The 24070-nt window shown below is 30.8% G+C and overlaps 1 long non-coding RNA gene across 1 annotated transcript in view; it reads left to right on the top strand.

Moving 5' to 3' along the window:
• The first annotated feature begins 4019 nt into the window (after nucleotides 1-4019).
• Nucleotides 4020-24070, top strand: part of LOC128155194 (uncharacterized) — a 39003-nt gene continuing 18952 nt past the window's right edge. The window contains exon 1 of the long non-coding RNA XR_008239561.1: nucleotides 4020-4034. This is a non-coding gene — a long non-coding RNA (uncharacterized LOC128155194). The remainder of the gene's footprint in view (nucleotides 4035-24070) is intronic.

The raw sequence follows: 24070 nt of genomic DNA, 5'->3' as shown, positions 1-24070 counted from the left end.
GGTTTAGAAGTAGATTTATTGTGGCACACTTGCCAAGTTAAGTAGATTTAGACCCCTTTATAAACTTTTTAAAAACATATGATAAGTAAAATGAGGTATAACAAACAAGATAGTGTTTGGGTTTCTTTAGTTTTTCTAACCTCAGTTTGTTAATGAATTAAATTGATAAATATTGTTATAAAAAGTTTATGCATTAGAGCATTCAGTGCGGAGTTAAAATTTCGTGACGTCAGCTGATCGCGATTGAGCCTCATGACGAAATTCGAAGTTTGTATGTATTTTAGTTGATAGCATTATCAATGCGTTGGATTAAACTTTAGGAGGAAATGTATAATGAGAAATATCATATTTGAACTCAATGCTACACGCAAACCGGTAGGCATATCCGATTTATGTGGTTAATTGAAGCCTAAATCGACGAGGAGGGCAAAATGGCGTTGTACCACTTGTGTATTTATATATAGAGGAGGTAGAATTTTTTAATAGCAAGCTCGCCTCTACCGGCAGGGCGTGTGTGAATAGAAAATTCGGACTAGTTGCACATTCATTCAACGGATTTATTTTAGCGTCAGTAGATCGGACCAGTAATGCATTGGTTTAATCGTCCCAGTAGTTCCCTGTAATCATGGCAAATTTTATTACTTCACACTCTCACGAGACAATATAAAAACAATAACGATATGTATACGACATACAGTCTTTGTTACCTCTAAAGTTCACCTCAGTACACTCTCAATCAAAAATAATCGAGTTACGTCACAGTGGTTTACACATCACTGGCGGATTTAAGGGGGGGGGGGGCGTGGAGGGCGCACGCCCCCCTAATTTTTCAAGTATGCATTACTGTTGATGATTTGATAAATTTTACATAGAAAAGTTAGCATTTTGTGTTTCACTTTATTTATAATTATTTCTGACTCAATGACACACCTCATTGATACACTAGCTGTGTTATGCTGACTGTAATTCTCCTGCTCTATAAACATCTATAAACATCTGATCCTAATGCATGTGTTGGTCATTTCATTATGGTGGCTGCATCAAATTCCCCAGGGCCCTGAACTTGGGGCTTCGACCAAGAATCGACTGGAAATCCCAGCAGTTTTGTTTCAATTAAGTGCATGTAGACTGCGCTGTCATTTCCCTATTGCGATGCAAGCAGAAATTTCCGAATAACTGTATATTTTTTGAAATTTTTTCTAGGTAAATAGACTTTTTTTTATATAAGAATATTGAAGATTTGATGCATACTGTAATGTCATTAGAATGTTGTAACTTTGATAACCTGGTTAATTTTGGGAGTTCATAAATGCCTAAAATATTTTGTTTTTAATCCAATACATGTACATGTATAATGCAAATACTTCCAACAAGCTTGCTCATCTCTAAATAGAACTTAAAATGCGTTGATTGTGTTTTCATATCGCTGAATCGGGAGAAATTTTCTTTTGTTTTAGATATCACAAATCTGCATCTTCGCTAGCCAAGGGTTTACGGTCCGCTTTGCTTTACGGGGAGCAAAGTGGACCGAAATCCCTTGGCTAGCGAAGATGTAAATCTGTAACTAATATATTTCTTTCCTAGTTGAAAATTACTATTTACTAATTAGCTATAAAAAGAATAAGGCTTAAAAAACGGAATTTGTACGAGTGTGAAATAAAACCTGGTAGTTGCCGAGACCTAAGGGTTTCCTTCACATAAAATGCATTCAATGATAATTGCATCAATATCAGTTTGTACTTCTGAGTCAATGAAATTTTTTCATCATGTGATGAATCATTTAATTTTGCATGTATTTTGACATATCTATATATGGGCGTTAAATACATGTATATGTCAATATACATACATGTAATAAGCATATAAATGTGCATGAATGCTAATGTTTATATCTGTAGACTTTCAATCATACAGTCTTCTGGATGTGTTAATTGTACATTTGTACATTATAAATGTTTATTATACAATATTCCTGTTACTCCTTTGAGGACCCTTAATGATCAATAAAGAATTTGAATTGAAATTTACAGCTTTAAAGAATTATTGAATTTTTATGATAAGTTATACTTTGAAGACTTATATAATTTATTAAAAAAGTATTTGCTTATCAAGATATCGGATAATTCTGGCAGTCAGTTTAAAAACAGATCATACATGCCTGATACATGTATATACAATATAGAACACGTGCAGACTAGAAATACTGTAAACGTACGTGTACGATATTTTGCGGAAAATAGTTTTTGAACAAGTTTGCGTGGATTTGAATTAGCGTATTCCTGAATGTGACTATCCTTATACATACATGCATGACATTTGGTAATGTACTTGATTTAGCGGTTGCTGCAATTCCGCCAAAAGCGCTTAAAAATACACAGCCAAAGGTAGTACGTTTACAAATGAATGAATATCTCGCATTTCAGCAAAGAGTGAAGAAATAATTAGACATAACTATTAAATAAACGAATTTCAAATTACAAAGCGACGTGTAAAATACGGTGTAAATTACTAATTTTCGATTATAAATTGTTACAACAACAAAAGACAGGGCTGTCCCGGGGCCCCATCCTCACCAAATATGAAGGAGCCAAATATGGGATACAGGGTGTTAGCCAGCACCTTGAAAGAAATCCCATTATAACAGTATTATACGAAAAGTCGCATTTTCGCCAGACTAGCTAAGCCTCTTACTGGTCGTGTAAATTATGCCAATGTTCAGGGTAGGTCAGAAAGTAATGATTTTTACTATAAAACTGTTGTTTTTCAATTGAAAAGGGAAGTTTATATGAACTTTTGAATTTACGTTTATTAGCATTTAATTGCGAAAAGTGAATAGAACTCCAAATTCTGAATGCCTATTATCAATACTATTTTCTGCAATTATTTTTGACCAGATGTCATCTTTAAGATAGCTAACTTCCATATCCTAATATCAAACTCACAATAAAAAATTTCTAAGTGTTTAAAAAAATACTTGAATAATTTCATTTAAATGACAACACTAGAAGGCTTCCTACATTGTACCACATGACTTTTATTTCCTTCCTCATTATATCGTATATGACTAAAACTGCCGTACATATAAGGCTTAATTTTCTATAAAAATCATGAACATATAAATGATCATGTTGCCAAAAGCCTTAGTCTTATTGCATATATAACTTTTTTTTTTTGAAAACTGCACCTTTTTACGGGTGCAAACATGCCACTTGGTACTGTTTCTCAGCTAACTTTATATTCATTTAATGTAACTTACATGAATTTGTACTTAATTTTAGTAATAAAAAAACCCCACATAAACATGTTTTAAGCCTTCTTCTCTATAACAAACTTGCACAAAATATTCATAGATATTAACAACATGCAATAAAAATGAAGGAAAAAATTATATACGGAAGTAGTTGTTTGTGCGAGATATATTGTTTATATCTTTTTGAAAGGCGTTCAGAAGTTTAGAAATAAATGATAAGATAGATTTCACAGGAAATTTTTTAAATCACGAACTACAGCCTTTGCGTCCAATTTGAGATATTTAAAAAAAAATTCCCCGAATGCATGCGCATTAGCCAGGGTTTCAGTCATTCTCTTCCCTATATATCACAATAAATGCAACAGGTTTCACTGGCACTTATTGCAAGGTTTTACCATTTTATGATGTACATAGTTGCTCACATCATGTACAAATGAAAGGGTCATATGATACTAAAGGAAAAAAGTATTATTAAGTCGTATAGCACTAACTGTTTTTCGGAAATAGCGGGTGCCACGCATTTGCTAAAGTTGTATGTATGTAGATATATGCGTATAATAGTCGTCTACGATCGCGTCTCCGTGTATTTTGTTTCCACCACTTTCCTTCAGTGGCATTAACAACCTGGTAAAAAATCTGTATAATTAAAATTTTTGCAAACCTGAAACGATGTTTCCAAACTTTAAATGATCTGCAAACTGTAGAATCAAATGGCAGTGAACGTTTTGTGCTCTACTAATGCTGCATGGATTTATTCGCTATTTTCGTTGCCATCTTCTGGAAAGTAAGGAATTTTCTAAATTATTCTTACATTTAAATTCATTTAAGTGAATGCATTTTTTAAAAACTATACAGTCTGGTGATGGAAGTTTATTTTTGAATATCAGTTGAAGTCCTAGATTTCGAAATATCATGAGATACCTTTAAACTAAGTAAATCGAAGTATTCTAAGACTTATGGATTTTTGCATTACATTTCATCTATAAAATGTATGATATTCTTGATTGTGGTATACATGTTCACATGTCCATGTATATGATTTATATGACGAACTTCGAAAATGAACTTCATGTAAGACTGAATAGTTTTTAGCGTGTAATCCTAAGGAATCAAAGAATTCACGGTGGTTCAATTTTCGTGGTATTCGGGGGTCGCCCTCACCCACAAATTTACATCCTGGACGAAAACAAGTTTCGAAAGAGTTATCTATTTTTTCTTAACAAAATGAGGTATAAACATTGTGTAAGAATAATAAGCGACTTTATTTAAATAAAGATCATAATTTGTTTCTTAAAGATATAATTTGGAAAAAATATCTAGCTTGATAAATGTTTGTTAAATGCAATATAATAGCGTTATTAGTGCAATATCTCTGTTTATCTTTTCCAAAGTTTTTGTTTGCCAGAGAAAAAACTGATGGTAAAGTTTAGGTGTTTTTTAAAATGTTTAATTAATTAGGTCTCCCAAATGAAGTGTTTTGAATCTTTTAATTTGGGGTTGGTCAACTATATTTGGGGGTTCCAAGGCTTGTTTGGATTAAGCTTCAGGGAGAACATCACACTTTTGATTTGCTATTAAATGTCTGCTTTCTTTAAAGACGAAGTCGTCTATTGTTTTTGTAGTTTTAACAGTAGTACAACCATCCGGAGATACAGTTGTCATTGTTTCAACAACTGTCCTCGTCTGTATCATTCTTGATCTTGCTGCATCAGACGTTTCCTCCATTTTGTAAAAGAGAATAGCATTTTTTAAAAGAAGTCAGAAGATGAAAATCATAATGGCTGTTCAAACAATGTTAAGGAACTCTTAATTGAATAATAAATGCATTTTATAGGTTCTTAATATCTAAACTTCTTTAAACCACCTTTAAGTTATTTGTTTTCAATCATAACAGTCTTTTATCAATACTGTGTTTACTTTACCAACAAAAAGTATTGACTTTATGACAAGTTAATCAGTTGTGATCAATGGTAAATATATTTAACCTTTATATGCGAAGTATTAAACAAGAGGCACATGGGCCTAATCGGTCACCTTAGTAACTGCAGTGTGGCTCTTGCAATGTATATTCCTTGCATTATAATTACAAGGCTAATTAATAAAACCATTTTAAATATTCTGCGACTGTTTAATCCTATAAACTTTCTAAATTCTAAATTCTAAATAAAATTATAAAAAAATTGTAATATAACATTCATTGACATAATTGAACAAATCGAAGTACAAAATAAACAATCGGTCGAAATTACACCACCCTACAATATATAATCATTAGAGGCCTGCCCTAAGACCAGAGCCCCTGACCCAGGGGCCATAACATTCATAAGTTTGGAAGAAACACTCTTTTTTATTACAACTTTGTACTTAAGTCATCGGATTAATACCCAGGAGCAGAGGAGGAAATTTTCTAGAATTACTGCATTCATTTATATCCCTACTCTAACACAAGACTCCCGACCCATGAGTCATGCACTTCACATTTTTGAGAGATGCACTTTTCCTCATCATAACTATGCACTTATAGTTCATCTGCTTAATATTCAGGAGCAAAGGAGAAGATTTCTTAAAAAGTGATGCATTTTCACTGTATAATAATTAGAGCCCAACACTACCGCCAGAAGCCCTGGCCAAGAAGCAATGATATTCACAATATTTGAAGAGGCATTCTTCCTTATCATTACTATGTACTTACTTCATCTGCTTAATATCCAGGAGCAGAGGAGAGGATTTTTGAAGAATTAATGCATTTTCTCTACATAACATCAGGTTCCCGCCCTAAAACCCCTGACCCAGGGGCCATGAAATTCACTATTTCTTCCTCATAACTATGTTCTAAGTGCATGTGGTTTATTGGCTTAATACGCAGGTGCATAGGAGATCAAGATTTTCAAAGAATTCATGCACTCTCACTATATAATCATTAGAACCTTACCCTAGCGCAAGAAAGCCTGACCCAGGGGTCATGAATTCCAAAATTGTAGTAGAGAGCGCAATGCTTATTACAATCATACCAGTAGTTTGACTGCTTTATGTCCAGGAAAAAAAGAAAGATTTTATTAAAGATTGCATTACTTTTAATTGTTTTTAGCACCCCTCTCCTCCCCTCAGGCTCAAGGAGGACAGAGGCCATGCATTTCACAATTTTTACTCCCCTTTATCCACAGATGCTATGTCCCAAATTTGATTGAAATTGGTTTAGTGATTTATAAGAAGTGTCAAAAGAGAGATAACTCTAGAACTTCATAAGTAACTACTTTCAATTTCTTTATGAATATTTTCAAATAACCATTGAATAGTATTTTTACATTCCCGGACACAAAACTTGATATGAGTAGAGTATTTTAAGCAAAGCAAGATAACTCTTTAAAAATGAAGTTTTTGAACCTCAATAAAATTTTAATTTTTAGGCCCTTTAAACCCCATACAAGGAGTCAAAAAGTAGCCCCACGGACCATAATTTCCCAATTCTTCTCGAAAAGATTTTGAAAATCGAATGAAAGATAAAAGTTACAGCTAAAGGGATGTTTTAAACATTTGCCCCTGCAGACCCCTTTGTTTTTCGAATTGTGTACCCAAAACTTTTCAGGTCTGTGGACTTTGTGTGTCATTATACAGATGAAATATTGTTAAATTTACCTATAAACTTATTGAGAAAACGAACGATGTATGATTTTAGTTAACATTGAAACTCCCAAAGACGATTTTCATCGACCTATAGTATAAAACCGGAAGTAGTCGAAAAATTTTCATATAACTTGGAATATATGTTAATTACTTCATACTTAATAATGATTAGGAGTCATATAAAATTGTAAAGGTCATTTGATTTTTTTTGTTTTTTATCCCCTTTTTCTAAAGTTTGGGGCCCAATATCTCAAAAACGGTAAGATATAGAAGGTTGCCAATTCTAAAATTTGAACGTTCTAACATAAACTAAGTCTGAACGTGCACCTTATTATTAATATTTATAATTTATAAATTTATAATTTCCTTTGGATGAATAATTTTCCTACGTGAAATATTGAAAACTCTTACAGGTAATATATTTTTTTTATAGGAAAAAAAATATAAATAGGCAGTTCTCCTTATGAAAATGAAGTTGAAATTTCCTATCGGATTTTAGAATCGTATGGAAGTCTTGCTTAAAGTCTTCAAAATGTGAATTCCTATAGAAAATTCTTTTATTCCGTAAAAAAAATTCAAAATATTCTGTAGGAAACTAGTTTTTCCTATGAAAATAACAGTTATCCGTAGTTACTTTTTGTAAGGTAAAAAACAACATTAAAGGTGAGATATATCAGTAGCAAAAGTGGCTATAAACTTTAGTAATAGTCAATCATATGTCATATTTAAATTTTTCGATACATATAGCTTAGATGTTTGCAAAAATGCAACTCGGCATTGGCATAATTATCTGGCACTGTATTTATTATTAAGGCATAAGGAATCATTCTTTGAGTATTATGAGGAAATAATTCTGGTCGGGGCGTGGTCAAACCATGTAAAACCCAAAGGGCTTTGTGATAGATTTGATCACACCTCGAGCGAAATAACCACCTCATAATATACAAAAAATGATTCCTTATTACTTATATTAATATAATTTGCAACTATTGTACGTTTATATATTTGAATATAAATAAACAAACCCCGCTTGCGAACAAATTATATATATATATGAACGTGTCTTTTGTTTAAGTTGCCTGACAGACTGGATTCCCATTGTCGGATATATCCATGAATAAGGCACGCTCTGTTTCTTCATAGAAATACATTATTAATGGTATCAAGAAATCCTTCTTCTCCATTACTATGCCTCTAATGAAATCATCTCTCCACACCTATAAGAATGAAGTGATTAAGCATGTGTACGTTGAATTTAAAAAACGTAGGTTTTTATTTTAAACAAAAGAAAAACTGCTCAGCAAAGTTACCTTAACTTTATTATTATGTTTTAGAAAAATATGAAGTTGTGTTTGTTTGTCGTTTTTGACAAGAATTATCGAATTGGTCTCAATAATAACCATTTTTTGTTTGTCATGTTTATTAAGATATTTAACATTTATTTACATTTCTATTATGTTCAATTGGTAAAATTTACTTACTTTGGTTTCAATAATTATATTGTTTTGTATCCTTTTATAGCTTATATAGAAATTATTATCATAAACTACTTTATACGTTTATAAAAACAAGAATTTATATCGGGATACAAAAAATTACCAAATCTAAATTTAACATTGTTGATTACATGATTTTCTCTAGAACCACTGGGCCAAATTTAACCAAACTTGGTGCAAAACAAAGCATCCTTATGGGAAGGGGAATCTTAATTGTTGAAATAAAGGTCACAACCCTTTTTAAAAGGGAGATAATTGCAAAACTGTGAAAACTAGGTAGGTGGCTTAAAAATCTTCTTTTCAAGAACCACTGCATAAGAAATGCCAATATTTACACCAAAGCGAAGATTCTCAAGAACTACAATGCTACAATTAGTGAAATTACTATTCAAGTACCCTAAGATAGTGTACATTCTAAATTTTGAAACAACCATGACCCCCAAACTAATACTACGGCCCCAAAAGATGTTTAAAGTTTAACATAGACTGAATGGAAAATGTTTAAAGATCTTCTTCTCAAGAATTACAAAGCTACAATTAATTTGTGAGATTACTATGCAATCATTCTAAGATAGTGTAGATTCTAAATTGTTTAAATCTATTTTTTATTTAAAGAAGTCAAAAAAAAAAAGAAAAAAAAAGAAAAGAAATTTCCGTGATGAGTTTATCATAGTTAAATTATCAGGAAATTTGTTTATCGACTACTTTTTTCTGGATCAAAGGAATCGGGATCAAAAATTACTATATTCAAACACTTCAAAAGGTGGTGTGGATCTTAGTTCTTACGAAGTTTTGATTCACAAACTCACAGTTAGGACAGATAAAGGAACAAAAGGTAATAAAGATTATGGAAAGAAAAGTAGGAATCATTGATAGACTACATGTTAGTATATATCAACTATACATATAAACTTTCCATGTTTTATGAGTTCAGTTTATAAAATAAATGAGAATGCAACATCTGACATATCTAATGTCCTCATTTCACCTGCAATATTTAGTTGATGGATCAATAAAGAATCTTTTAATGATTGAAATACAAAACAGAGGCCAATATCAACTTTCAATTATTTAATGAATATTTTACTATTTTGTCAGTGAAATGGAAAAAAATGATTGTAGTTGGGTATTTTAGAGCTTAAAATTTAGTCTCATTCTTTTATGTAAAAAAATGTTTCTGAAAATTTATATTTTTATTCTTATATATTCGTAATTTTTGAATAAAATCAAAAGAATAATTGTCACATGAAACACTGATCAACAAAAATATTTTAAGACGAATTTAAATTAAACAAAAATACAAAATGTTGGAAAAAAAGCTGTTAATCAAATTTTAACCAATGCTGATTGAAAAAAGGTGATCCCGATCAGAATTTTTTTTTATCGAAATTTTACAAAAAAAATAATAAAATTTCATAGTTAGATCTAGGAAAAATGTTTTAAAATATTGTTTTTAAGAAATACAATGCTATTCTTCGTTATTTTTTTTACTTTGATATGTTCATCTTCATCGTGACCTTCTTTCACGTTTCATAATTTTAAAGTACGTTTTAAAATATGGTATCTTTATAATGCTTTGGTGCCTAGGATATTAAGATTGGTCAGTTTAAAGTATCTTCGATCTTATGATTTTTTTCTTGTTTCTATTTATTGTTTAATGTTTGGCAAAATCTTGGAATATATGAGTTTAACAATATTTTTTCAGAGTTCACTTTATAATACACCCTTTCGAAACTGAATGATACAAGAACTATTGTTCAGGTGAGCGAAATGTGGCCCATGGGCTTCTTGCTTTACAAAATTTTCGAAATTGAACTTATTTGCAGTCTGTTTTACTTACGATTCTGTTGAAGATATCAGGGAAATTGCCAAAATTCTGAAGAAGTCGTTGATTATTGGAATTTACCTCTTGAAGAAGCGACCTCTGAAAAAAAGTTTATAAAGGAGCATGGTCACAGTTTAACTTTGTTTTTAGTTCCTAATTGGTGAACCGAGATGCAATTATGACCTCTATCATCCACTTTCCGTCCTTCTGTCGTTTTTTTTTTTCATTATCATTTTAACTTATTTTTCATGATCGTTTGAAATATTGTTTGAGACTTTTAACCTTTTCTGGCCAATTGGTTTTTGATAAAAAAAATTCAATGTCAACATTTTTTAGCAATTCTTTATAACCTCTTGATTGAAAGTGCGAATACCATCTTTTTAAGTTATTAAAATCTTCTTAAACTTATTTTATTTTCGAAATCAATGGGCCAGAAAAGGTGAAATTTGCAGGAAAGCATCCTCATGTATAGTTTATATAAGTTTGTTCAAATCATGATCACATGTTTAGGGTTGGGCCAAAATGGGAAAAGGGGGGGGGGCTTTTACGTAAGATAAGATAAAGAAATAGTTTGAAAATGTTCCCATAAATGCAAAAGGATACTGATAAGAAAATTTTGAGTAATTTGAAGATATTTTAAACAAGAACTGTATTCGAGATAATAAAACTACTTTGATCAGAGTGATGACTATTGTTGCTCAGAGTAATGACTATTGTTGCTCAGTTAATTGATGTGGCCTTTGAACCCGTGTTGCCCCCCCCCCCCCCCCGGAATTCTTACCGTTTTAAAAGAAGTTTATAATGTTATATCTAATTTTTGTTTATTCGATTACTCTTAATAAAACTTAAAAGATTGGGATGGGGTGTTCTAGTCGCATCAGTTTTTTGCCTACGAAGAAATTATTTTCTTAATTTTTAATTAATAAGTTGGAATATGCTCAAAGCATTGGTGCCCCCTTTTATTAAGCGGTCAATATATTGGTGTCAAAAATCTGATTCTTTCTGAATTTTAGATCCAATCATAATTTTGAACCAAAATCGTCTACAGATATTTAATATTAGATACTAATTATCAATTGATGTATTTAATGTTAAATACTATTACAAATAATATAAGGTTTCTATTTTTGTATAATTAGAAATTTAAACAAATCCTTGATTTATCTGAGGGCGTTTGTTTTTAAAAGAATTAGACTATAACAATCGATAAGATTCGGGACAAATTCTTAGCTTTGAAAAAAAACACGTTTGAATTGCCATATATATATATATATATATATATATATATATATATATGTATATATATATATATATATATATATATATATATATATATATATATATATATATATATATATATATATATATATATATATATATAAGAAGCACTTACAAACCAACAACACTCGTTATCTATAGTGTCGGATCAAAAGATACACAGTTATAAGATAAGATATAAAAAGCACTAAAAATAACCAACGACACGAACAATAAAGTAAAATATTGTCAAATTTTCGGGACGACCCGTCCCTTCTTCAGGACAACAAAATAAAAACTACATATGAAAAAAGAAAAACATCTACAAAACTAGTACTAAACTAAATAATATATAAAAACTAAAAAATGTATAAACACCGTATCGAAACGTGGCAGCTACATATTTGTATTAAAGATTTCAAGCCCGAGAAAGAAAAATCGCAGCGGACGGTCTGTGAAGAAGTGCTAGGAGATATAACGCAAACGAATTAATTTGCTAATTGGGGGTTGCTGTTAATTAAGTTGTACTAGTAAGAGAATTCGTAGTAAAGGTTTGTAGGGAAGATAGGCTCTGTAAAAGACCGCATAAATATACATAAGAGTGTAAAAACTAATTGGAGTTAAATAAAGAAAATAAAATGGATAAAAAACAATTAAAAATAACAAAACCAAAGAACGAGCTAATAAGTTGAATAAATTACATGAATTAAAGTTTGTACATGTACCCAAAAGGATGATGATGGTGATATTGCTAGGCTTAGTTGATGTTCATTTTGGTGAAGTCACTTAATTTGTTCATGCCGTCAGGGCGGAATGACTTCAGTCTATGCATCCACAATTTTTATTTATTTTTTCTCTCCGCATCTGTCCAGTATGTGTTGTGATCAATAACCAAAACCATCATGTCCTCCCATTTGTGACCATCTAAGTTAAAATGTTCCCCGACGGGTTCTTTAATTTTCTTAGTTTTGATGGTGGAACGATGATTATTGAAGCGCCTGCGGAGGTCTCCTGTTTCCCCTACGTATTGTTTCTTACAAAATTTACAATTGATGAGGTATATACAATTGTCAGTACGACAAGAAGTATTTGCGAAAATTTTGTAAGTGCGGCCAGTGATGGCGCTAATGAAGTCGTCTGCATCAGAGCTGTGTTTGCACAACAGACATCTGGTGTCAGGACAAGTTTTAAAGCCATCATAAGGTAGAGAGTTCTTTAGTTTGGTTCTTACCACCATGTCCTTAAGGTTTCTAGGGCGCTTGAAAGCTGCCATCGGGTTTTTTTTAAAAACTTCAACCATTTTATCATTGCTGTAAAAGATTGGCAGGTTCTTCTTTAGAACTGCATTTAGACCACTAAGGACAGGGTGGTAAGTAGTGACAAATGGGACTTTGTTGTCTTCGTTTTTGGGTTTGTTTTTGAAAAGGGATAAACGATCCTCTTTAGCTAAATCATCAATTGCATTCTGTACAGAGTGCGAGCTGTAGCCCCTGGCACTTAAGTGGGATTTTAGGAGTTGACTTTGCTCAGAGTATATATATATATATATATAGGTAAATCCAGAAAAAATTCACAGTGGTCGGATAAGATATAGAAAACTTAAATGAATAAAAACACAAAGTCCGAGTAAAACATAAGCGCTTTCATTTTCATCTTCAGCTGTTTTACAACAGTTGTAAAACATCTGAAGATGAAAATGAAAGCGCTTATGTTTTACTCGGACTTTGTGTTTTTATTTATTTAAGTTTTCTATATATATATATATATATATTTAATATGACACCCGATAAGGTAACCGTTATATAAAATAATTAAAAAATCCATGAAATTTCTTACGGATAATATTTTTGCAAAATAAATTTCTGATTCAAAAGAAATAGTTATTGATACGATATATATAGAGTTACAGTAACATTTAATGTAACGCATGTTTTCAAATAGGCCTAAATAACGTCTTCTTGACTATCGCTCGACCAAAGCCCCCTGTTAATGCTTTTGGAATGTCTTGAATATATATTTTTAAATCGACTCTGGGTTAGATCTTTCAAAATGACTTTATACCTACTTTAGAGTTTTTTCTACATATTATGAAGACTTGATAAATAGATTAAGCTAATATGTTGACCATTTAGTAAGACAGAAAATCCAATTTAGTTCTTTTTTAAACAAATCTATTTAGTTTTTCTGAGACGTCTAGAACTTAAACTTGATAATATACTATGGTTTTCGAAATATTTTTGTTCAAAGATCTAATGCTAGAAAGTAGCTTTTTTAACTAAAGTTTTTGTGAAAGAGGCTGCCACGCCTCTTTAAAATACCGTTCCTGAAAATTATCGTAAATTTTATATAGTAAGTTAGAACTGTTTAGAAATCCACTGTGACGTCACTCGAAAGGACGATAACTCAATGAGTCTTATGTAATGGAATTACGTTGTGTCAGATGTATATTCACAATGCATGTACACAGTCTTTAATTATTTTTATCTTGTTCTCGTGAGAGTGTGAAGTGGGAAATCATATTTACAGGAAACTACTGGTCCGATAAAAACAGGGCATTACTGGTCTGAGTAACTGACGCAAAAAAAAAATAAATCCGTGAAACAATGTGCAACTAGTCCGAATTTTCTATTTACACACGTCTTGCTTCGCTCTTGTGCGCCGGCCAGCTGCGCTAGCTATTATCATAAAAATCTATTTTTTACTCGTTCCTTTAAAAAGCTAGTTGCGATATAATGTTTAAATAAATATGGTTGGATTCAAATGTTTATTTTCAATCTAACATTGGACAGGTTAAGTCATGCAATAGTATACAAGCCCACTATGGTATACACATACGACTGAATATTCTTATAAAACCAAATGATAATCAATTCTCATAAACAATTTATCTTGTGTTATGTTTTCGTTTTGAAAGAAGCCAAAGAAAGGGATATATGTACACTTTTTTCATTTCAAGAAAATGTTTAAGTACTTCAATACTGGAACTGTTATGCTAATGTAAGCATATATTTTTTTGATATTACTGAATTTCAAAATGTAAAATTAAAAATCAGTTGAAACGTACAGAATTATATAAGTGCATTTCATTCAAAAGATATTACTGCATTGTTGTGATTTTAGATGCACTGTTGCTCATACAATTCTGTATCTTTTGAGATCATTTTCCACACCCCCAGTTCATAAAAAATGTGGAAAAATTTTATTGTAACAAATATTTATCTTATACTTACAAAGTTTAAATAAGTAGGGATATATACTGCTTACCAATGCGATATTGCCAAATATCAAGTCACGTTTAGACATGAAAAGAAAGTGGATCGATCAGATTATCGTTTTGAATGATCAGGAAACATCTGCATAAATGTTTAACAATGTATGAGTGAGGACTGACTTGTTACTAAAAAATGACTTAATTTGATCACAATTTGGAATAAATAATTGTTTCATTTTAGGAGGATTTTAACTGAACATATGATGGGCAAATATAATCGCCATATGATAAAATATTCACGTTTCATGCTGTTATTGCACTTTTTTAGTTTCTGCAAATTTGGATATGTTAAAAATAATCAAGTACATTGATTTGGACAGTTCTTCATATTGGAAATCTGTCCGACTACAGTTAAAATAATTGATAATTAATTACGTTACAAAACTCATCTTTATCTATCAATATATATGATTAGATACATTTAACGCAAAGGTGAATGTTAAAGAAATAATTTGTGGTGAAAAATGTTGTTCAAAGTTTAGACCTAACCTTTGCTTTGTATCTCAGAGAAAAGAGTAGTACATATATACGCGTATGCTCGAAATAAATACACAATGAATTAGGACTTAACCAAGTTATTAAATTTAACGAAATGTCGAAATCAGTGAGTATACATAAAATTTGCCAATAATATGAATAATCTAGATATACTTTCCATATGTATGTCTTAGCAAATTCAGAAATATAGAACAGTAATTCTCCGTGTTGTTTTAAATAAGCCCAAGCATGATTGGGTATGATATTGGCATTATTTTATAAATAAGTGAGGAACGCTTGATGTTTGACTAAATTGTACGTGTGCTCTTAGTTGCCTAAGAACAGTTAATGAGCTTGTCTACGAGAAAACCATGCAAATATGGAAAAAAGCTGTGGTAGCAAGTGTCAAGAAGGAACATAATTTTTTCATAGATTTAAGGTATCTCACTCCTCATGTTTTGATTTCATTGCGCAGATGATCATTATATTTGAAATGAATATGATTTTATTTATTTAATCATCACAGATAGATTATTACACTGTATTTCATAATTACTCAACATTCATAAAAAAATCCATTTGAATTCAAGAAACAAACAAGTTTTTTGGGGAACTATTTTTCGTGCGGAAGGTTTTTTTAGACGAAAATGACAGAAACAAGCAATTTTATGAATTTTCAATATACTTCTCTTTTTATTATACTTTATTCATTATTCACATTTTTAACATTTGGTAGGTTTGTAACATATTTTATATGTTCTGTGTGACATGTACAAAATCAAATCTGTGATAGCCGTTTAGCATAAAATCATGCAAATATATAGAACATGTCTGAATTTTTTAAGCCAAACTTTGCGAGAATTTTACCTTTGAAGCCCTATATCTAAAATTTGACATCACTGACTCCCATGTTATATTATGTCAAAATGATACTGAATACATATCTAGGCAAACTGGATTAATCTTATAAAATTCTTGATATTCAAAAAGTTTTTATTTCAAATCAAATTGTAACTATTATAGATATTGTCTATTTTAAGTGCAAATAGGTCACATAAAAATTTATGCAGCTTCGTACAAATTGTTTGCGTAATCCCTCTATTCAGTGTGACCATTGTGCATAATTAAAAACAATATTTGAAGAAATAAGTTTGCTTAATCAAAAATACTGGCAATAAATCCTAATCAGGATGAAATTGCATTTTAGGTGCGAAAAGGTCAAATTAAATAGGCCATAACTCAGAGGGATGGATACTGACCCCCCATTATCTTTGTATTTTTTAAGTATGTTTTGTCTACAGATTTCAATGATATACCTCTCAAGAAAATCTTGATACAACAACTTTGAGGAGTGGGATACCTTAAAGGATACCCATCTAGAGTCAGATATATGATTTTTGTTTTTGCACTGGATGTTTCTATTTATAGTAACGGTCAGTATTGCATTCTGGTTAGTTAATCTCTAAAATCCAGAAAAGTTAAGATAAAAATTGTCAAATTCAGTAATTAATTACAAAATGTATAAACAATGTTTGAAAAAAAATAAGACTATATTCCTAAAGAGGAAGTTCAAACCTGTACTCGTTGCATATTTTTTTTTTCATATTTCTATATACACCATGAAGTCTCAAGGGTGTAAATGTTGGCAGGATGCCAAGAAATGATAATCATACATTTTTGTCAATTTTTGAGAAAGAATTTCTCAGAAAGTGGGGCATTATTTTTTGAAATTTTGCGTTAATAAGAAACTGCCTGATGTTTTGTTACAAATAAATAAAATCCATCCTTGGACTCTCAAGGACTAAAAAGTAATAAATTAACAAAAACATCACATTTAAAAAAAATTTGTTGGTTTTTTAAATTTTATTTTACAAAAGGTTTTAACCCACTGATCTCAATATTTGTAATTAAACATGAAAAATAACTCCTTAGTTTGCTGTTAGTTTAAAAAACTTAGTTATTATCATTGTTTCTCAAAGAATTCTTACTCATCAAATTTGCATTCCATTACTACTGTTAGAATTGTCTCCCCTGTTGCGCTCTTCTGTAGAGAAGGTAAACTAGTTGGAATATTGACAAAGCTATACAAGTTCAAAATTAGGCGAGTATATTGAGAAATGCTGTGAGTGTTGTTAATATGTATTGTGATATTGAATGATTTTAATTGCATAAAAATCGTTCCGTCTTGTAAATGTTATTCAGTGTATCACATATTGAAGTTTGAAGGAGACTTGTATCTATATAGTCCAAACTGCTATTTTGGGCGATTTTTAATCAAAATATACAAACCTATGATAGAAGTGCAATTAAAATAGATGAAAGGGAAATTTTCCAAGATAATCTCATTCACAGATTATCATATTTTACTCGAAAAAATCCACAGAAACGGGGACTGATTTCTTACAAAGATTTATAATGGGGTATATTGACATCATTCGGAATTGACTAAAAATGCCTCTTGCAATTTTTCATCGTCATCATGGGAGGGTGTTGCAATAGACATCCCATTACTGTAGGTCACCTGTATATTTCGCTGACCATCTACAAATAACCCTGCAGGTGTTAAGGTTAGACTCCTATTAGCATGAATTTTGACTGTTTGAATTTATCAAGCAAACAAATAATTTCATTTAAATTTTATTGTAAAAGTGAGTAATTGCACACCTTTTCAATATGATTCGCATTTAAAGTTTAAAATTATAATTAAATCACTTTTATCAATTATAACTTAATAAGTTTATAACTTTACCTGTAAGCAGTATTATTGCAAGTTTTGATCCGCCCGATGGAAAAAATTAATGTTAGCTAAAGTTCATTTCTTAGATCCCTCGTTTTACATATTTTTTTATGGGTCAGACTTTTTTCTAAGTTGTAAAATTCATATGGAATCTTGAATGAAAAGATCACTAGTTCAAGTATAAAAAAATGAAAAGATCAATACATGTACCACTATGTTTATCGAATGAGCAGAGAGCACTATGTTTATCAGAATTAGCAGAGAGAGAGATTTTTCTTTGATTGAGAAAAAAAAATTGGCAATCTTCAACTACCAATGATGTTTAGAATATATAAAATAAAAGACAGTACTCTTCCGATTTATCAGTATTAAAGTATAAAAATTCGAGTCTATTATTTTAATATAGTAGTATAGATGTATAATTACACACTAAAAGAGCCCTGCTTTAAGTACTTCAGTACTTTGAATTTTGTAGTTTTGCCCCTGTAATTATTCATTTGTGTACTAATGGGTACTTTGTCTGTCTTTATGGGTAGCATTGGCAAATAATGGGTTGTTGGGGATATGTAAGCTTGCCTACTTTTTCTTTCATTAATAGTGAAATATATTTATGTTCTACATTTATCTTATGCTAGAATGTGTGGAAACCAGTTCCATCTTGGTTCTGCAGCTTTGTTAATCATTTTTACTCCTTTAAACACTACAAGTCATGATTTGATGAATATTGTCATTTTATTAATGACGAAGATAAACAATTAACTACAAATAAACTATCTTAACTACTAGGGAGATCCCAGATAAACATAAAGAGACTTATTAAGCATCTAATTTCAGACAAGCAGTGGGATCTCCTTAAAGACTAAGTAAGACATAATTATCATGATGAAAACACATTTAGAAAATGGGAGATTGTCTAAAACAATGGCAGGGGGATTTCCCTGTCATATGAAAAACCAAAACAACGTAAAAATTAAGGTGGCATATACAGAACATTTTAAAAACCAAAACGATGTAAAATTTACAGTGGCATAAACAAAACATTTAGGAGGGTGTAATGGGGATAGTGGAGGGGTAATTTTCACACAAATCAACTCTCTGTTCACATAAAAACGTCCATCAAATACCAGGGTAATAACAAAAGTGGCTTTCACGTGATTGTTGGTTGTTGACAAGATACAGGCACAAATATTCTAAAAATAAATATAATGCACACCCTCAGGTTAAAAATAACTATAAAAAAACAGATTCTAAAAATAGATTCTGTGACAAAAATAGATGGTTAAGATACAATGATGCGATAAAACATATTATTTAACAATAATATTTCAAAGTTTTAAAGAAACAGTGAAGTCCACTTTATTGAAAAAAACCTGAATTGTGTTGAAGCAACCCTTCAGTTCAGTAAAATATTGTTTAGCTAGCGAATTTTTCGCCTTTTTTCCATAATATACATGTGAAACTGTAAAGCTAACGCTAAACTACAGATTCTGGGGAGTTTTAAAAGAAGAAAAATGTCCAACTTTAAAACAATATATTTGCAATATTATTGGGAGTCCAAAGACAGATTTTTGATATATTGTAAAGATAAATGTCCTTTTATTACTAGAAACAGATTTAATGAATTTAAAGTGCCACCTTTTGACTTTTAAGCATCTAAAAAATGTATATTTTTATAATTTTACAAAAAGTTGGAAACATGCCAGATTCGTGACCTATATCCACTTAACAGAGAGAATTCTCATAAAATGATTTACACTAGTGTATCCTGATTTAGCTAACTCTCAATTAACTCTAAATGACTTTTGGAATTTATATTTAAACTTAACTCAGAATTCTTAACAATAATTTGGTGAATTATGCACAATTTCATTCTTAAAAGGATCAAAATGCTATTTTTAGTAACAGAGCTGCAGAACCTAGTTTAGACTGACCACATCAAAATAAATTTTGTGGCAGACTAATTCATATAGATGCACATTGTTACGCACAAAATAGAAGATTGATCAGAGAACCTTGCTCCCACCATCTTTTACATGGTTCTCTCGTAGACATGCTCATAAAAACGTTGTCTCTATGTACACATCAAAGATACTTTGTGTGTATGTTACTCAAAGAAGGCACCATGAAGTCAGCCATTTTAAGTAATGTTTTTTAATTTTTACGTTTACTTTTCTTCAGTTTTCTTTTTGACAAAATTGTGTCAAAACCCTTGACCACAAATACAATATTGAAAAAAATATAATACAAATACTGTAAAACGGGAAAATTTGGCGCATACGTATTTTAGCGCAAACGCAAGTGCCAGTACATTAGCGCAATTATATTTTAGCGCATGCATCTTTTCTTTAAAAAAGAATACAAAAATGTTGTTGTTTGATAAACGATCACGCCCAAAATTTAGTTCTGTGTTCACTCAAGCACGTGAACACAACGACTTTGATTTCTATCTCGCATGCACGGTAAACTGTCGTTGAGAACAATACACTTACTTTTGTGTAAATCGTCAGTAGATATAAATGAAAACTTCATTTATTGGCGATAATGTGTAATTTTTGTTGGTAAACACATTTGAGTTATCTGACTTTGAATTTAACGTGTCGACTTGGATAACACTAGAAGAGTCCCGAAACTAAATGTGAAATCGAATGCTACATTTACCATGAGTTTCGATCACCATGAGAGAATCTTTTTCACAGTAATTTTGCATTTAAAAAACACAAAAATAGGTATCGTCTTGTTATCATTATATCCACTAATTAGAGATCAAAGAAATTATGATCAATCATGTATTGTCAGCGTTCACGATCGCCACGCTTTATCACATTTTCACCTCAAGGCGCTAAATGGAAGTGGCATGGGTAGAAGCCCAATTTTCAAGGTACTAATGAGAGATATTAAAAGGCAATTAAAACTAAATTAATCAATTTATGTTTAGGCACTTATACCCGATAATCCATACCGTTTACCTGTGTAATTGTTTAAACAAACAGAACCGACAGCATCTGATATTTAAATGAACACTTCTATATAGCCTTAAAAATGGACTAACGTTATTGTTTTGCTACTTGCAGAAATTTAATACATATGGAAAATCGTTGGCGCAGTATTAAATTTAGCGCTCAGAGGCATTTGCGCCAAAGGCGCAAAAATTTTTGCGCGCCATATTTTCTCGTTTTACAGTAAACAACCTAAAAAAGGTATGAAATAATTCTGAAATGAAATCTTTAGAAATGCATCGATAGACTCGATTTTTTAAAACAGAAAATAAATGTAAATTGACTGACATAAATTTTTACTTACTTTTTTGAAGTGTGCGTTTTGACTGCTCTTTCGTAAATACTTGCAATTTGTCATTGAATTGGACAAGCTAGATATTGGATCCATATGGATGGATGGAAAATGACTAGATAAGATGTGTACTTTCGTTCATTTATTTATCGATCAACTTATGACACTTGTTCTTTTTTCTACATTGTTCGTGTGTTCAAAGTTGCCTAAGAACATGAAAACGGTGTCTTTGTATACAAATTAAAGATACTTGTATATTTTTCAGAGAAGGTACGATTTAAGGTTTTAAAGACGGTTTTCAATTTTATTTGAACTATTCTGCAGTTTTTCTCTTCAATAAAGTTGTATTACAAAAACTAAACCACAAATACAATATTATAAAAAAAAACCACAAAACAAAAACAAGCTCTTGAATAATTCTGAACAAAAATCTTAAGAAATGCATCTTCACGATAGTGGAAGTCTATTTTCTCCACACAGAAAAGAAATTTAAAAGACTAAATTGACAAACATAAATTTTCACCTACTCTTGCAACGTATGCATTTTTTCACTGTTCTTTCGTAAACACTGACTACATATGCAATTAGCCATTGATTTGACATTCAAGATGTTCAATGAATTTGTATGTCTCTACGAATTCAATTTATTTCAGAAGAACAGCTCTTATTTCAGCACGTTTTAAAGAGCGCCTAACATATTTTAGATGGTTGGAAATTGATTGAATAAAATTTGAATTTTCATTCTTTTATTTATCGATCAACTAATGAACATTTCTTCTTAAACTACATTGAACGCGTGTTCTAAGTTGTCTTAGAACTTGAAAACGTTGTCTTCATATACAAATTAAAGATACTCTTTCTGTATGTTATTCACAGAAGGCGTGACTTTGTATTTCACCATTTTAAGGAGCGTTATGATTTTATTTTATCTATCTATGCATTTTTTTCTTCTACAAAGTTGTATTTAAAAAAATGAACCACAAATACAATATTATAAAAAAAAAACAAAACAAAAACAAGTTCTTGAATAATTCTGAACCAAAATCTTAAGAAATGCAGATTCATGATAGTATAAGTATATTTTTCCAAACAGAAAATTAATGTAAAAGACGAAATTGACAGACATAAATGTTATAAAAAATATTATTAAATATACGAAATTACTACTAAATTCATTTAAAAAACCTAAGGTGACATCTGGTTTCTTTATAAATATTCCACTGAAGGTGATCCCTGATATCTGTGAAGTGGCTATCACATACCTTAAAAAGAATTTAGTGACCTCTGGTCTCCTATTTGATCAACGAAATTATTACTACATTGATTAAGGACCTTAGCTGAACTCTGTTCTTCTTATAGTGACCTCTTGTTTCCCTATGGGTCTCTGTATAGATATATGTACATAACTACAACTACATTGAAGTAGGACCTAAAGTGACCTTTTTTCCTTATGGAAATTCCACTTAAGGTGACCCCTGGTGTCTATACAGTAGTTGCGTTCTAGTGCATCTCTGACATCAGATGACTATGGTCTCCGTATTGATTAACAAAATCATTACTATTTGATTCAGAATCTAATGTGGCATGTAGTTTTCTTTTGGATATTCTGTTTAAAGTGACCATTGGTCTACTTACATTGATAGACTTTTGGTGAATCTGCATTTCGTTAAATGATAAAAGGTGATCTATGACTCAGTATTAATGAACAAAAGAACAAAATGTTTCCTACATTTTTCGGAACCTAAGGCGACCTCATGGATATTCCATATGCGGTGACTCCTTTGTCTCTATAAATTGTCTGACTTCTGGATAATCTTTATCTCCTAAAATGACAAAGTGTGAACTCTGTTTTCCTAGTTATAAATTCATTGATTTAAGACCTACGGTTACCTCTGGTCTTCTTATCGATATTCCACTTTAGGGTGATCTAGTCTCCCTACAGTGACTGACTTTTGGTGAATCTCCATGTTTTAAAATGTAACAAGTAACCTCTGGCCTAGATCAATAGAATTACTACATTTATCTAAGACCTATGGTGACCTCTGGTATCCTGAAAGAAATTCCCCTTAAGACGACCCTCGCTACAGTTGATGACTTGAAAGTTAATTTACATTTTTTTCTTCGCTACTTAAAGTTTCATAAGAGCTCATTTATACAAACATTTTGGAGATATTTTTGTTTGACCCTCATGTCCTAGGCAAACGTACGTTTTATCCGTCTGCCAGCTTGTTACGTAGAGGAGGCGTGACAATGTAGTCAACAATTTAAAGTAACATTTCAAACTTACTTGTTAACTATACTGCAGTATTCTTTGTTAAAAAAAATTAAGGCATACAATATTTCAATAAGTTTAATTTAACATAATAAAAATTCATTCAAAACTTTAAACGAGCTCAGGGATTTAACCATAAAATAAAGCATGATTTTATAATGGTTAGAAACCTACAAGCTTTATTAAGGTGGCTCGACACACCAATGCATTATTTGATGGATCGATGAAGAATTCTCTTTGAGAAATGATTATTCAAAAATGACACCTATATCGGCCTCTGATTATTTTATATGAATTTTTTTGCATTTTTTTTAAATAGAAACCGGAAACATCGTTTTAACTGCGAACAAGATATATTAGAGCTAAAAATTTGTTATCAATTAATGCACAATACAATTATCTATAAATACATATCAAAAACGGCCAGATAAACTTTGAAATATTTTTGTAAAAAAATATTTATGAAAATGAAAAAAAAAGGATTGTAGATATTTTTTAAATCTATGGATAAAAACTGCAGATAAACTGTTACTCGCATTTAACAATTGCTGTACAATCATATTTCAACAAGAA

Source organism: Crassostrea angulata, chromosome 7 (genome assembly GCF_025612915.1).
Source record: "Crassostrea angulata isolate pt1a10 chromosome 7, ASM2561291v2, whole genome shotgun sequence".
NCBI classification, from domain to species: domain Eukaryota; kingdom Metazoa; phylum Mollusca; class Bivalvia; order Ostreida; family Ostreidae; genus Magallana; species Magallana angulata.
The sequence above is the reverse complement of the archived record's forward strand: the minus strand, read 5'-3'. Positions and strand labels throughout refer to the sequence as shown.